Raw genomic sequence first — 15,202 nt, 5'->3', positions numbered from 1 at the left:
GCTGGCTGAGTGTGGGTGGTGCTAGAGGGAGGTACAGAAGTGTTCCTGATAGAAGGCCCCCCAGTGCGATCTTTCCAGAAGAAATGTGCTCCTGGGATGAGAAGCCAACCTGCAGCCTAACCTCCAAGTCTTGGGGGAGGGGGAGGCCAGGACCATGCCCTGAGGCTGTTCTTCCAAAGCACTCTTTGGTTGGGGTTCAAAAAGAGCACTCACTCATCCCAGGGAACACCTGCAAAGGAAAGCTGCACAGACAGGCAGTCTCCTCCAGTGGTCTGATGTCACCAGGTGGGGGGAGCTCCCCAGCACCACTAATCCTCTTCCATTTCTTGTGTTTTCCCCCATGTTAAATGGCAAATGCTGCCAAGGTAAAGGTATTCACCTGGGACCTGGGAAAAGAATGTCTCTGTGACCTGCCCTGGGAGTGAAGCCCCACCCCCTTGTAGGACAGACCTGGGGAAGAGCCTAAGAGAGTTCATTTTGGGACAGAATCAAATGATGGTCATTATTTCTGGGGCGGAAATGGAAGTCACCTGGGGGCAGCCACAAAATGCTGAAGAGTGTTCAGTACCTCCTAATCCTGGAGCCCCTTCACAAAGGCCTTCATTATAATTGTTCACCTCCGCATCAATGGAAAGAGCTATGTTCATTTTTCCAGGAATAGTAGGCAGGGGTCACATCGTAAAAGCCTGGCGATGTCAGGCTAAGGGAGTCAGATTGGATACTGCAGAGAACTGTTCCAGAAGAGGGGTGACTGGCTCACAAATACATTAAGAGTCCCTTCAGGCATCAGGATGAATGGGAGGAAGGTGGGAGGCTCTTACAATAGAGAGAGCTCAGAGGGACCGGATGTTAGGCTATGACTGCGGGGGATGGAGAAGAGATGGTGGGTTCAAAAGAGAGGAGTAAAGGCTACCTCGTGCTGATACTTAAATTGAAATGAACACATTGAAAATCAAGGAAGTTGATTTTAGATTAAAATGCTAAACCCAACAAGATTTTGCCTGGGAGGGGTGGGAAGAGATTGCAAATCAGGATGAAATGAAGGCTTAAGCAAGGCAGGAGGGCCGGCGGTGGGGGGTGGGGATCCTAGTTAGGACTAAAGTCCCCACTCACTCTTTGATGTAGAGAACTGAGGTCTGCTCAATACTGTGAAAAGAGCCATGCAGATGCAGTTTCCAGCCTTCTCCTCCATCTCCAGACTCACCGGCACCCTGGCACCCTGGGAGGAAATACTGCAGCTGCCTTAGCACTAAACATTCTGGAAACCGCTGCAGTGTTTTTGCAACAAGCATGGTACTCTTCAGAATGATTAGTGACCCTGGCTTCTTGCTTACCTGTGCATTAAATGTGTATACCCTACTTTACAATCATGACCACGAACATGGAGTAATATTAATAGCTAGACAGGTCACTTCTTGAAGCCAGGAACAGAAAAGTGTCTTTTACAAGGTAGGGTGTCAACCACAAAAGAACAACATCATAAAGGAGTGTTCATAGCTAACTGTGACAGACTGTTTCCAAAAATAGCAGCTGAGACAACCATCGTAACTATGGAAATCCCCGTGGAAAGGCAAATGTCTTTTCTGCCCTCTTGAAGCCTGCCAGGACAGAGAGGCTGTGTCATAGATCAGTGCCACCCAGCACTCAGGGCCGAGGGCTGCTGGTAATTGCTGAAACTTCACTCATTGTTTCCCAGGTATATCAGCCCTTGGCAGGGCTTGGCAGGTGCTCCTCTCCGCTGTCTTTGAACCCTCTCTGGTTTCGCTCCAGCCAGTTCATTAGCGGCCAGCCGGCTGTGGCCTTGTGTCCCTGCTGCAGCCACCTGACACCGCTTTGGGCTTTGTTCCCGCTTTACTGGAACTCCGTGACAAAATCAGGTCCAAGTCAGCATTATCACAGGGACTGCAGAAGCAGCCTGTTCTCGGGCTTTAAATGTTCCTCCGAGTTTGGCTTCTCTGTCTCTGTTCTCATCCTAGCGATCTCCCCGACCTGCTCTCTCTCTAGGGCTCTGACTTCTAACCTGTCCACTGGAGGCCTGCCATAAACTGGACTCTCTGGGGGCTTTAAGAGGCTCAGGGCCTGGTCCCCTAGCCTCAGGGACTAGGCAAGTCATCTGGAGAGAGGAAGGTGCGCTTATAACAACCCCCACTTAAGACCCACAATTCTCAGTCCTCTAGTCTCGGAGAAGCCTTCTCCTTGTGCCCATATGATATAAGTGCCAATTCAAGGGTATGATTCAGGAAAATAAAATATTGCTTCTTGGGGGTCACAGAGAGTCTTCAGCTCAGAGTTTTTGGGAAGAGTGTAGACCAGTGTGGGTAATGTACACATGGCCTGTGTATAGTGTATAGGAAAGGGACAGAATACCTTTCATGATGGTTGGGCAGATTCATTTATATGTCACATATATGCTAGCTGTGTGTTTCTTTTTGATTTTCTTATTTCGGGGTAGCTAAAGCCTAGCATTATAAATGGAACCTCCAGGAAACTAGGTAAATGCAGGTGAGGGATGGAACAGATGTGTAATTTCAATGTAAACCTGAATCCTATTGATTTTTAGTTTCTCGTACCTTCCCTGCAACACAGGACAGAAATCAGCAGAAAAGATGAAGAGAACTCCCAAGAGAGCTTCTAGTGCTTTTCTTTTTCTTCATCCACTCATCGCAACACCTTGAAGAAATTATATTTAAGACCCTGGTGAAAGTCGGCCACGAAGCACTCCACTCAGACCTTTTGTCCTGTAAGAGAGACGGGGTGGGGGTGGGGGGGCGGCGGTGGAAATCGCCGTTCCACAGAGCTGATCTCACTATTCTGTTGGAGGCTTCCGAGTTCTGTCTGCCTAAAGAACATTCTGCTAATTAGTCAGACAGCCGGTGAGTTAGGTCTGCTTAGTTTTTAAGGAATAGGCGGCGTACAAAGTGTAAGCATCTCTGACAGTTGGGATTTCTGCTTTCAGTCTGCTGACGCAAACGTTCCTGTTTGGTGTGATCAAAAAGTTCCAGCCCTTCTGTGGTTCTGAGCAGCACCAAGGATTTGAACACATGTCTGTTGGCGGGGATGGAAGAGGAAACTTGCTAAGAGAGACAGATCTGGGTCAAACCGTAGGCCTGAACAGTGAAATACAGACACTGCAGAGTGAATCAGAATTTCTTGGCTCATTCACTCCCATCATTTGGGCTACATTGGCTCTTTGCCCTTGATCACCTTTCACTTTTTCCCTCTGTTCTCATGTGACCTGTCATATACCAGGAAATCACAGCATAGGGCTTTAAAATCAAATAGATGTGAGTTCCAAACCTGAGTTTCACTGCCTACTTTGAGTGAAATTTCTAATCTTTATAAGCCTCAGTTTCTTCATCTGTAAAATGGGGATAATAATAGCATACAGGGTTACTGTGAGGACTAACCAAAATAAAGTATAATAAGGAGCTGGCCTCTTGCCTCATCCACTGTAGGTGCTCAAGAGGTTATTTCCCACCCTGGTCCAAGCTTTGCCACTTAATAGCTGGGAGACTTTTAGCAAGTAATTTAAATGTTTCTGGCCTCAGTCTTCCTTATCTTTAAATTGTGCAGAAGGTAAACACAACAGTCACCAGTGAGACCTGACCAGTGCCTCAGGGGACGATTTCACAGCCATTGTTCTTGTGGGACGGAAGAGAGTCTGGCTTATGTTTGAGAGGCCACCGGTGTGTCTGCTGGAGGTGAAACAAGCCTGCAGGCATACTCCTTGCAGGCTGACCTCCAAAACACAAACACTATATTGCTTTTCCTTTGGAAAGTGTGATGGTCAACTTGTGTGTGTCAACTTGTCTGGGCATTCTGTGGCATTCTAATACATTCTGGGTATTCTAAGGTGTCTGTGAGGGTGTTTTGGATGATATTAACATTTGAATGGGTAGACTGATAAAACAAATCACCCCGCCCAGTTGTGACGGGCTGCATTCCTTCAGTGAAAAGTCTGAACAGAACTGAAAAACCAGACCTCATGGGAGTGAGTGGAAATTCCTCCTGCCCAACTGTCTCTGAGCTGGGACATTGCTATTTTTCTGCCTTTGAACCTGAGCTGAGACATCGGCTCTTCCTGCGTCCTGATTCCTATGGCCTTCAGATTGGAACTCACTCTATCTGCTCTCCTGGGTCTCCAGCTTGCTGATCTTGGGACTTCTCAGCCTCCATAATCATATGAGCCAATGCTTTACAATAAATCTATCATCTATCTATCTATGCATCCACCCATCTATCCGCCCCCCGCCACCCTCTACTGGTTATGTTCTGGAGAATGCTGACCAATACAGAAGTCTCTCGTTTGACACTCTTTCCTCTCTCCTTGCTTTCTGTCTTAATCCAGAGGCTTTTCATCCCAGAATATGAACAGCAGCAAAATCCATCATTTTGCTTTCAGCCCTCAGATGAGTCTTTCTAAAATTCCAATTACCTCTCATCTTTCTGCTGCTCAGAAACTTAACGGTGTCATCACCTGGATAAACTGAAGACCCCCTCAGTCTGATATATAAGACCCTCCTATCTGACCACTTTATCGTACTTCCCACCATTCCCCCTCACCAACTCTCCACTCATTCACTAACTTTTCAACACTATTTTCCAAAGATCATGTGCATATTTCAACTCAGCCTTGGTCCAAGCCCTTCCTCCTGCCCAACATGCCTTTCCCTCTGTTTTTGTTGTTTAGTTGCTGAATTATGTCTGACTTTTTCACCACCCCGTTGACTCTAGCCTGCCAGGCTTCTCTGTCCATGAGATTTTCCAGACAATACTGGAGTGTGTTGCTATTTCCTTCTCCAGAGGATCTTCCTGACTCAGGGATCAAACCCGTGTCTCCTGGGATTCCTGTATTGGCAGGCAGATTCTTTACCACTGAGCCACCTGGGAAGCCCAACCTTTCCCTTTAGCCCATCCTAAGAAACACAAGCTGAAATCAAGATTGCTGGGAGAAATATCAATAACCTCAGATATGCAGATGACACCACCCTTATGGCAGAAAGTGAAGAGGAACTAAAAAGCCTCTTGATGAAAGTGAAAGAGGAGAGTGAAAAAGTTGGCTTAAAGCTCAACATTCAGAAAACGAAGATCATGGCATCTGGTCCCATCACTTCATGGGAAATAGATGGGGAAGCAGTGGAAACAGTGTTAGACTTTATTTTGGGGGGCTCCAAAATCACTGCAGATGGTGACTGCAGCCATGAAATTAAAAGACGCTTATTCCTTGGAAGAAAAGTTATGACCAATCTAGATGGTATATTCAAAAGTAGAGACATTACTTTGCCGACTAAGGTCCGTCTAGTCAAGGCTATGGTTTTTCCTGTGGTCATGTATGGGTGTGAGAGTTGGCCTGTGAAGAAGGCTGAGCACCGAAGAATTGATGCTTTTGAACTGTGGTGTTGGAGAAGACTCTTGAGAGTCCCTTGGACTGCAAGGAGATCCAACCAGTCCATTCTGAAGGAGATCAACCCTGGGATTTCTTTGGAAGGAATAATGCTAAAGCTGAAACTCCAGTACTTTGGCCACCTGATGCGAAGAGTTGACTCTTTGGAAAAGACTCTGATAATGGGAGGGACTGGGGGCAGGAGGAGAAGGGGACGACCGAGGATGAGATGGCTGGATGGCATCATGGACTCGATGGACGTGAGTCTGAGTGAACTCCAGGAGATGGTGATAGACAGGGAGGCCTGGCGTGCTGCGATTCATGGGGTCGCAAAGAGTTTAACACAACTGAGCGCCTGAACTGAACTGAACTGAACTGAAACATGCCCTTCTTCCCTGGTGGCTTCTCGGGTGGCTCAGACGGTGAAGGATCCACAGACTACAGTCCATGGGGTCACAAAGAGTCAGACATGACTGATGGATTAGCAAACATACCCTTATTTTTGCCATGAATCTGTTGTAGCCATTGCATCCCATTGGTTTGGGAAGGAAGCAACTAAATTTCTGAGCTCAAGAATAGTTACAATACTTCCCTAGTGATCCAGTGGCTAAGACTCTGTGGCCCCAGTATGTGGGGCCCAGGTTTGATCCCTGGTCAGGGAACTAGATCCCACATGCCACAACTAAGACCCGGTGCACCCAAGTAAATAAATAAATAAAATAAGTTAAAAAAAAAAAAAAAAAGAATGGTTACAATCAATGAAGCAGGGAGGGGAAGCAAGTTTAATGGGGAAATGGTTTGCTAAACCTTGGAGATGTCAAATCTGTGGCAGTAGCTTTTTTTTTTTTTTTTTGCAAGGAAGGTTCTCCTTTCAAAAATCACACTGGATTTCAATGAGAGAAGTGTTGTTTTAGGCGAATGTTTCTTAAAACTTTTTGTCTGATGCACATCTGACTATCTTCTTGTACTCTAATTTTAAAAGTAGAAATAGTAGATTTTTTTTCTAGTTAGAAAAGAGTAAATAAAATAATTAAGTTTAAAAGCCCAGAGTCTGTCATCCAGGGTGAAGTAAGTCAGAAAGAGAAAAATAAATATATATTAACACATATATGTGGAATCCAGGAAAATGGTACTGATGAAGCTATTTGCAGGGCAGGAATAGAGACAGAAATGAAGAGAAGGAACTTGCGGACACGATGTGGTGGGGAAGGAGAGGGTAGGACAAAGGAGAGAGAGTAACATTGACATATATATACTACCAGATGATAGCTAGTGGGAAGCTGCTATGTACCACAGAGCGTCAGCTCAGTGCTTGGTGAAGACCTAGAGCGGTGGGATGGTGGAAGGACAGAGGGTCAAGAGGGTAGGGATGTATGTATACATGTGGCTGATTCGTGTTGTTGTACAGAAGAAACCGATACAACATTGTAGCAATTATACACTCGTAAAAAAGACATAGAGAAGAAATAATTATTTGTATTTCTGATACTCCAACTACTGCTGACATTTTAATGTGAATTCCTACTCGTCTTTAAAAGGGCATTTTAAATTTCTTTGAAAAAGGAAATTATGTCATACTTACTCGTTTCATACATTTTTATATGTTATTTTTAACAATGTATTGTGAATATCTGCCACATCAATAAATATAGATCTCAGTAATAATTTTGAGTGATCATTTGAGGGTAGACTAAAATATAATATTTAATCAATCCTGTATTGATGAATAGTTAGCTTATTTCAATTTTTCAGTTTCATAGACAAGCTCATCATGTATTTCTATTCTCTTAGAAGAATTCCTCAATGTGTGACATTATAATTTGTATAGTTGGGTTTGAAAAATTGTATTGATTTCTAGAGACAAAATTTGCAGGTGTTCATTGTGAGAACAGAAGAAAATAGAGAGGTAAGCAAAACAAAGATAAAATAACTTATAATTCCATCCCCTAGAGATAAGCTATAGCTAGCACTCCACCCTGGAGTTGACAGAACGCTTATAGAAGTGTTCTGATCATTTCTTTCTATTTTCTTGTTTGCCCAAGTGGTTGAAATTTTATCTGAATACTCACTGATGATTTACATTTTACATGTTACTGTTTCTCTTTTGAGCTTATATATTAGGAGTCTTGGCAAAATCAAGATTAACTCTGACATGATACAAATGTATCAAGAGGAAAAGTCATACCTTTACTGCTTTATGTCTTATCAACTGAATATTTAAATTTTTTTTTTTTTAGCTTCAGGCTCCTGCCTTCAGAACTGGATCTGGTGCCACAGTGCTGTGTCACTTTCCTGCAGACACGCAGAGTTCAGCACGCTGGGATCATGTGTTAGGAAAATCCCACATCATCAGTTTTTTTAGGAAACAGTACTTCTCTCTGATTATTCCATCTCTTTACTCTTTTTCTTCCATGTTTCTTGATTTCCCCCCTGAGTTCAAAGAGCCTCTCTTCCTCTTCTTTAGATTTCAATCTGCATAGCACTATATCCATCTTATAATAGCGGCTTAAACGAGTTTTGAAGCACATTTTCTACCCAGAATAATAAGAGTAGGATGATGAGAGAAATAGGGACAGATGATTTTCCTGGCCATTAGGTATTTTTGCCTTCCTGGGACCTTCTTCCCTCCATCTAAAAAAAAAAAAAAAAAGATTTAAAACCATATTTTGCAATTGCAGGTGACAAATAGGTAGGGCCCAGATCGTTGCAGGAGGGCTGGGGTCCCTGCCCAGGAATTTGCATTTAACCTAAAGGCTATGGGGAGAGTTGTTGGCAGGGAAATGAGAATGATCGCAAAGCTGATATAGTAATGGAGGCAAGAAATCAGGAAAGTAGAGGAGATGGAGACAAGTGGGCAGGTTGGAGAGATGGTGAGGAACTCGGGCATGGTGTCCAAGCAGATGCTGGGATGAAGGAAAAAGAGAATGCAGGGATCATTCCCTGGCTTCTGGAACACTTTGATTTCACTTTCCTCCATGTCTTTGCACTGGCTGCTTGTTGCTTCTGACTGGACCTTTCTCCCCTCTTCATCCCAATTATTCTACTTCCCACTGCCACCCAACTCACGCATCACCTCTCCCTCCAAATGTGCCATAACTGTCAGGCTCTAGTAGGAAGGAGACAGCATGTTATCACTGAGCAATTAGGGAGAATCAGTAAAGGGACTAGTTATAAAGGTGTGAGCAGGGTATAAGGAAACCAAAGATTGTTGGAACAGCACCCCATGACTAGTAGACTGTCACCATCCCAGAGGCTAGAAAGGGCCAGAGAAGGGAAGGTGTCTAGAGCCCCAAGGAGAGAGTTGTGTGGCAAGGGCTACATGTCAGGAGTAGACACAGACTCAGCCTGCAATGAACCTGAGAGGAGGAATCCTAGAGAGAACTAGCACCCCAGACTCTCTCTCCCCGTTTCTGCTCAACTTTTGCTTTGGGTCCTCACTGACCAAGTCTAACTGAACACAGCAGGCGTGGGGGCCTCTTGATGCAGTCCCTACCAGCCAGCAGCAGGGCACAGAGGAGGGTGGAAAGCGGACCTGGAAGACACCCTGACCACCCTCAGCCCCAGTTGTGGTCAGCAGCCTCTTCCATTCGATCTACAGCACCCTGTGTTCCCCCCACTACAGCAGTGCTCAGGCGCCCACATCCCGTACCCCCTGCCCCTCCACCCCCAGACTGTGAGCTCCTCGGCATCTGCTATGTCTTAACTATCTTGGTATACTGCCCAGGCCTAGCACAGAGTCTAGTACATGGTAAGGGCTCCACAAATATTGAATAAATAAGGATCCACCTGATCAAATGCTAATTTCATGTAGCAACTACATTTCTTAATCTGTTATCAGCTGATGCCTCAGTATGATTTAGGGCAAGAAAGAACAAGTTCCAGCATTATAAGTTTGAAGTTACTATCCCCAGAGGACATGTACTTCGTTGTTTTATTCTTTTATTTTTTTGGTGGATCAGCCTGTCATCAGTCAACAAGCCGGCAGCAGCTTCCCCCCGGGGGAGGCAGAATTCCTACCTGAAATTAACATGCATTTGTGATTCTTTTTTTTTTTTTTTTTGTAACAAAGTTAAGGCAAAGCAACTGAAAGCAATGGCAACATTATTTCATGCAAATAACACAGGATGGATCAAACAGAAAGATGTGCGGGGAAACCGAATGTACCAGGTAAAGGCAGCAGCACAGAGCTCACAGCTGTTTGCACCTTCATCGTGCTTATGGAAGGACACATATGCAGGCATAAGCAGGATGAGGGCGTTGCAGACCCTGGCAGTCTGTCCTGGCTGCCCCTGCTTCTCTATTTTCACAGCCATCCCAGGTCGCCTCCTCTTTCAATCTGTCCTACACTGGGGAAATCGGGAAATCTATTTTGGCAGCAATTTTCATCCCATCATTAGCTTAATGTTCAAACCCTTTTGACAAGCATCTCCCACTCCACCCTTAATGATGGAACGTGTCTCTTGTAATTGGCTCCCCATCGTGTACCTACAGTTCCTTTGGCTGCATGTTATGTTAAAGGTAAACTCTGTCTTCCCTTTGTTGTGAATTATTGCCACATTCCAACTAGAAGGCACTCAAGGGGGATTTCTGATTAAAAACTCATTTAGAGATACCTGTTCCCTACGTGTCACAATAGTAGCTCTTCACCTTGCTAAAGGTTGATGGCAGCAGTGTGTAATGACTCGGCTTCATCCCCATTCAGCCGCTAATCCGGTAGATGGATGATTCTGTTCCTCCCCGACCCATGCCCAGAGAGCTCTACACTCCATGAAAAATCAGGAATGTTGCCAGCTTGCTACCTGACTCCTCTCTGCCTCCCAACACAATGCAAAACAAGCTCCCGTTTCTCCATGCTGCACATAAATAGAGATTGTTCTTCAACTTCAGAAATGTCCTTGGCACAGAACGTAGGAGCCTACCAGTCACAGGAATTCTCTCTCTCCATCTTATAGAGCCATGGCCAAGATGTTGGTCATAGTATTCAGGAAGCCCATGATGCAGTGTCTCTTTCCCTGTGATGGAGGGAGTAAATGTTCCCTAATCAGTCCCCAGAACCTGGAGCCAAACCCGTGGGGGGATCCTGGACTCATTCGATGTCTCCTTCTCAGAGATCCTGCTGCCAGGCAGGGCTGCCATGTTGTTTACTGACTCTGTGTGACCCCATAGACAGCAGCCCACTGGGCTCCCCCATCCCTGGGATTCTCTAGGCAAGAGTACTGGAGTGGGGTGCCGTTGCCTTCTCCAGCCACGTCGCTCAACTCTAGGTAAATGGTGCTCGCTGGGCCATGGTGAATGTGAAATGTGGTGGGCCGTGGTGTTAAGCACCATCTTGAACACAGCAAGGCCCCTGACTGTGTTACAGTTACTGTATCACACCTCTGGGTCTTCAGAGGCCCACTCTGATCTTCCCGACTCTGCTCTGTGACCCTGGAAACAGACCTTGTGCATGGCATCAACACCCTTGCCCTCCAACTTCCCACTGGCAGGAGACTGGAAGGAGGGGAGTGCCAGTGGAGCCGCCCCCTGCCAGGTTGCCATGGGGCTCAGACCTCTCCATTCCATCACCTTCTCAGAGTTCTGGCGAGCACTCTGACTGTCCTGCCGCCGTGAGCCCTAGGGGATCACACTGTCCCTCATCGCCCTCATCTTTCTAAACGGTTCTTTTAAGAAACTGTTTTCATGTGACTCAGTTCGAGTGTGCCATCACTGATTTCTCGCTGGAATTCTGACAGAGATAGTGGTAAAAAGAGTCAGACATGACTTAGTGACTGAACAGCAACAAGGCAGGGCTGACAGTAGCATGGAGAACAGACCCAAACCAGACATATTTGCAGGTATAATCTATATAATTGTAAGTAACGTAAGAGCTGAAAAACAGGGTAATGGGATGGAGTCACCAGCTGATTCTGCTCGCTGCCACTTAATAGCCTAATTCAGCAGGCACCTCCTTCCTTCTGCCTTTTTTTTTTTTTTTTAATCATGTAGTCATATTGCTACTTGCATGTCAATTCCCTGGTTTAAATTGAATAAATTATTTTCTTCAGAAAAAAAAAGGAGGACCCTCTGATTGACATCTAGGGAGAAGGGCTGTGTCCTAGAGTGGCCTTGAAAGGGCTTTCTGAGGAGTGAATGTATGACAAGCACCATAATGATGAGAATGAGGCAACTGCACCAACATAGGGAGAAAGAACATTCCAGAACAGCAGATGCATAGGGCCCAAATGACAGAGAGTTTGCACAGCACAGTCCTAGCAGACTAGAAGAGAATGATAGGAGATGGGGTCAGGGAGGGAGGGCATAAAGGAGGCTGGGTTTTATCCTAAAGGCACTGAGATGTTATCACAGAATTTGGGCAAGAGAGCTGGAACGGCCGTAGTCTTAAGAAAAATCAGATTAAACCCTGACATTGTTCAGCCGAAGAGAAGGTGATGAAAGCATTATCCACATAGGTGTAGGCAGGGCTAGGAAACAACAAAGGGGTGAAGTATGTGGGAACCAGCAACAGAGGGAAGCTGTCCGCAGCCCTACATTTGGAGGGGACAGGAGGGAAAGTCGTCTCTGGCAGCTGAGAGTAGGAGTTGGGAAAGAGGGGCCATTGATGGGAGCTGGATCAGCTGGTGACTTCCCCAGGATGTTAGGAAGGTCTGGAGGGTAGAGATGGAGGCAGATTAGAGCACACCCTGAGCCATGGGGGATGAGTCCCAGGGAGGGTGGCTGACACAGAAGGATGATTGGACATCCAACCACCTGCACGTGCAGCGTGAAGCAGAGAGATGGGGAGGAAGGAGTTCATCATCTGATGGTTACCCTTAGTCCCAATTTGTTGTTCAGTCACTCGATCGTGTCTGCTTCTTTTTGACCCCGTGGACTGCGGCATGCCAGGCTTCCCTGTCCTTCACTATCTCCTGGAGCTTGCTCAAACTCACGTCCATGGAGTCAGTGATGCCATCCAATCATCTCATTCTCTGTCATCCCCTTCTCCTCCTGTCCTCAATCTTTCCCAGCATCTGAGTCTTTTCAATGGTTCTTCACATCAGGGGTCCAAGTATTAGGACTTCAGTTTCAGCATCAGTCCTTCCAATGGATATTCAGGGTTGATTTCATTTAGTCCCAATGTGACTCAGCAAATCCTAATGGTTTTCATAAACATAAACACCTTCAGGACTGGGGCCTAAAACTGGAAGTTTCAAGGGAAGGCAAGAACAAGAAGTGGGGATTGCAGTAAAGGGGGCTGCCAGCCCACGGAAGGGCTTGCACATTGAGCTGTGACGTAGCTGAATGCAGGAGAGCCGTCTGATACTTGGAGCCAAACCACAGCTTCAAGGATGGTTTATTCAGCCAGCTTCACAGGCATGCCAAAGTTTTCAGAGTCCTTTTATTGCTAAGCTCCCACGGCTGTGTGGGCCAGGAAAGCCCATCGGGTGTGGGTTTGAGCTGAACAAAGGCCTCGTTGCCTTGCACCTGCTCATGTTAAGGGGTTCTTGTCAACTGGCCGGTACAGGCTGGCAAAAATAGATGGCGTCCAGCCCTCTGCTCCTAAGTGTGGAGGAGAACAGAGCTCTTAGTGAGATTCAGATCCAGGGAGAGAAAACACTCTGGGGGTTTTCTCGGAGAAGGTAAATATATATAGCCTTCTTTTTCCTCTTCTGGTTTCTGCCTTGTAGTAGGATACAGGAGAAAAACCAACAGAGCATTGCTCTCTTAAGAAGCCTCAGCTGCCCCCAGCTGACATTATCCAGTCTTTCCAAATGTTTTTAGCAGCATGAATCTTTTTACAAACAAATTTGCCACAGAATCTTCATGTATAACACAGGTGACATCCCAGTGGCCATTTCCTAGATTTTCCCATAGCCCTGATTCCAGCCAGCTTAGCGGCATCCTCCTGAGTGTGTGTATATGTGAGGTTCATTGAGGCATGATTTGCATACAGTAAAATCACCCTTTTTAGGCATACAGTTAGATGAGCTTTGACATGGTCTTGTAGTAATACCACAATCCAGACGCAGAACGGCTCCATCATTCCCCAAACTCCCTCCTGCCCCTTGCCCCCACCTCCATTCCCCACAACCGCTGATCTGATTTCTGTCCCTGAATTTTTCATTCTTCCAGAACATCATATACATGGAGTCAAGCAGTATGTAACCTTTTGTGTCTGGCTTCTCCCATTCCAGCCTAATGCTTTTGAGAATCAGCCACGGTTTTGCACATTATCAGTAACTTGTTCCTTTTTGTTGCTGAGTAGAAGTCTATCGCTCTTATGTGGTTTTCAAAGTTGTCCTTCAGGTTCTGATTCTTTTCTACGTAGAATATGAAGCCTCCATTCAAATGATTTTCTTTCTGCCTGAAGATACTGAGATGGAAACTCGAGGCCGCTGAAGGAGTACACCTGGAGTGAGGCTGTTTGAGCCCAGCAGTGTCACTGGCGTGCTGCACAGCTCTGCACAACAGAGCTGTCACTCACCAGGCTCCCCTCCCTTCCAAAGCACCTCCGACTTGCCCCAGGACTAGAATTCCTTGAAAATTTTAAATCAAAGCAAGGAAACATTGCTTGCTATTTCTTTCAAATTATAATTAGCAGACCAATTCTTAAGCTGGGGAAAGAATAAAAGGGAATATACGTGATCGAAAAGAAACCCTGGCCACTAAAGGTCTTCAAAGGACAAAGCTGTGTGACCCAAACACAAATCTGTACAACTAACTGCAACCAAAACCTTCCGCTTTGACCATGGCTCATCTGACTGTACAGTAGCAAGTAGCTTTTGGATTCTCAATCCTGCCACCTGACAAACAGCTTTTGTTACTCTCTCAAAGGCCACGCTACTTGCTGCCCAGCTCACTAAGTGGGAACCTATGTGCAGAGAATGAGGCGGGGGAGGAGGTGGAGTAGGGTGTGTCCACAGAGCTGGGTCTCAGAGACTTGGGTACTCTGCTCCGGAGTTTGGAACTTACACTATAGGCAATGGGAAGGAGCTAAGGGCTTTAGGTAGCAGCAAGTCAGTGTGCATTCTGGAGATCCCGGCACTGTCCAGGGTAAGAAAACCTGTTGGGGGACCCTGCCATGGTTCAGGAGAGAGATAATGCATCGGCAAGATGGTGGAGAAGAAGGAAACCATCTCAGAGACACGTGGCATGCAGAATTAGCAGAGTCTGAAAGAAGGTGAGAGAAACGAAGGTGCAAACAACAGCTTTTAGCTACCCCAAATGACACTGCGATGTAGGTGTCCTGTCCGTTTCACAGATGACAAAACTGAGCTTAAGGAGGTTACATTAACGTACCTGAGTTTACTAGCTAATAGGATGGAAATCATACCACAGAACTGAGGCACTACACTCAGGGATCACTCAGATGTGTAAGATAGCGAGAAACACATTTAAGGGCATATTGGAAATTACCTTTAAAAAACCAAAAACTTGCTTTGGGAAGAGAGTATCCTTGAGTCCTTGTAGAGTAGTATTTGGGCAGTTACCGTCAGCGAGCTAAGTGCGATGAGCAGGGTTTAAGAGGGTTTGCCCTGTTCTCATCTTCCTCACTTATCCTCTTTCGCTCTGTCCTTCCTCTTGCATCTGGGGAAGAGAGATTTGTGTAATAGTGATTTAGCGTTTGAGAGCATTTTCAGCAAAGCCTGCTGCCAGCTGCCTCTTCTCGCCCAGACACCTCCCCCAACATCATTTTATTCCTTTCGGGTAAGTGGCCTCCTCCCCACTTCCCAACTGCTTTGGAGATGAAAGAAGGCAGTGAGGGATTTATCCTTTTTCCCATAATATTGTGGCTGTAATTTAAAGCTGCCATAACTCATGTGTAGAACTGTGACCATAATA

The 15,202-nt window shown here is 45.9% G+C and overlaps 1 long non-coding RNA gene across 1 annotated transcript; it reads right to left on the bottom strand.

Moving 5' to 3' along the window:
- Positions 1 to 6,132: 6,132 nt before the first annotated feature.
- Positions 6,133 to 14,942, bottom strand: LOC132657346 (uncharacterized). The gene is made up of 2 exons (XR_009595346.1): positions 14,777 to 14,942; positions 6,133 to 8,014 (listed from the first exon to the last, which is right to left on the bottom strand). It is a non-coding gene; the product is annotated as an uncharacterized LOC132657346 (long non-coding RNA).
- Positions 14,943 to 15,202: the final 260 nt, after the last annotated feature.

Source organism: Ovis aries, chromosome 1 (genome assembly GCF_016772045.2).
Source record: "Ovis aries strain OAR_USU_Benz2616 breed Rambouillet chromosome 1, ARS-UI_Ramb_v3.0, whole genome shotgun sequence".
Lineage (NCBI taxonomy): Eukaryota > Metazoa > Chordata > Mammalia > Artiodactyla > Bovidae > Ovis > Ovis aries.
Note: the sequence above shows the minus strand (reverse complement) of the source record. Positions and strands in the feature narration are given on the sequence as shown.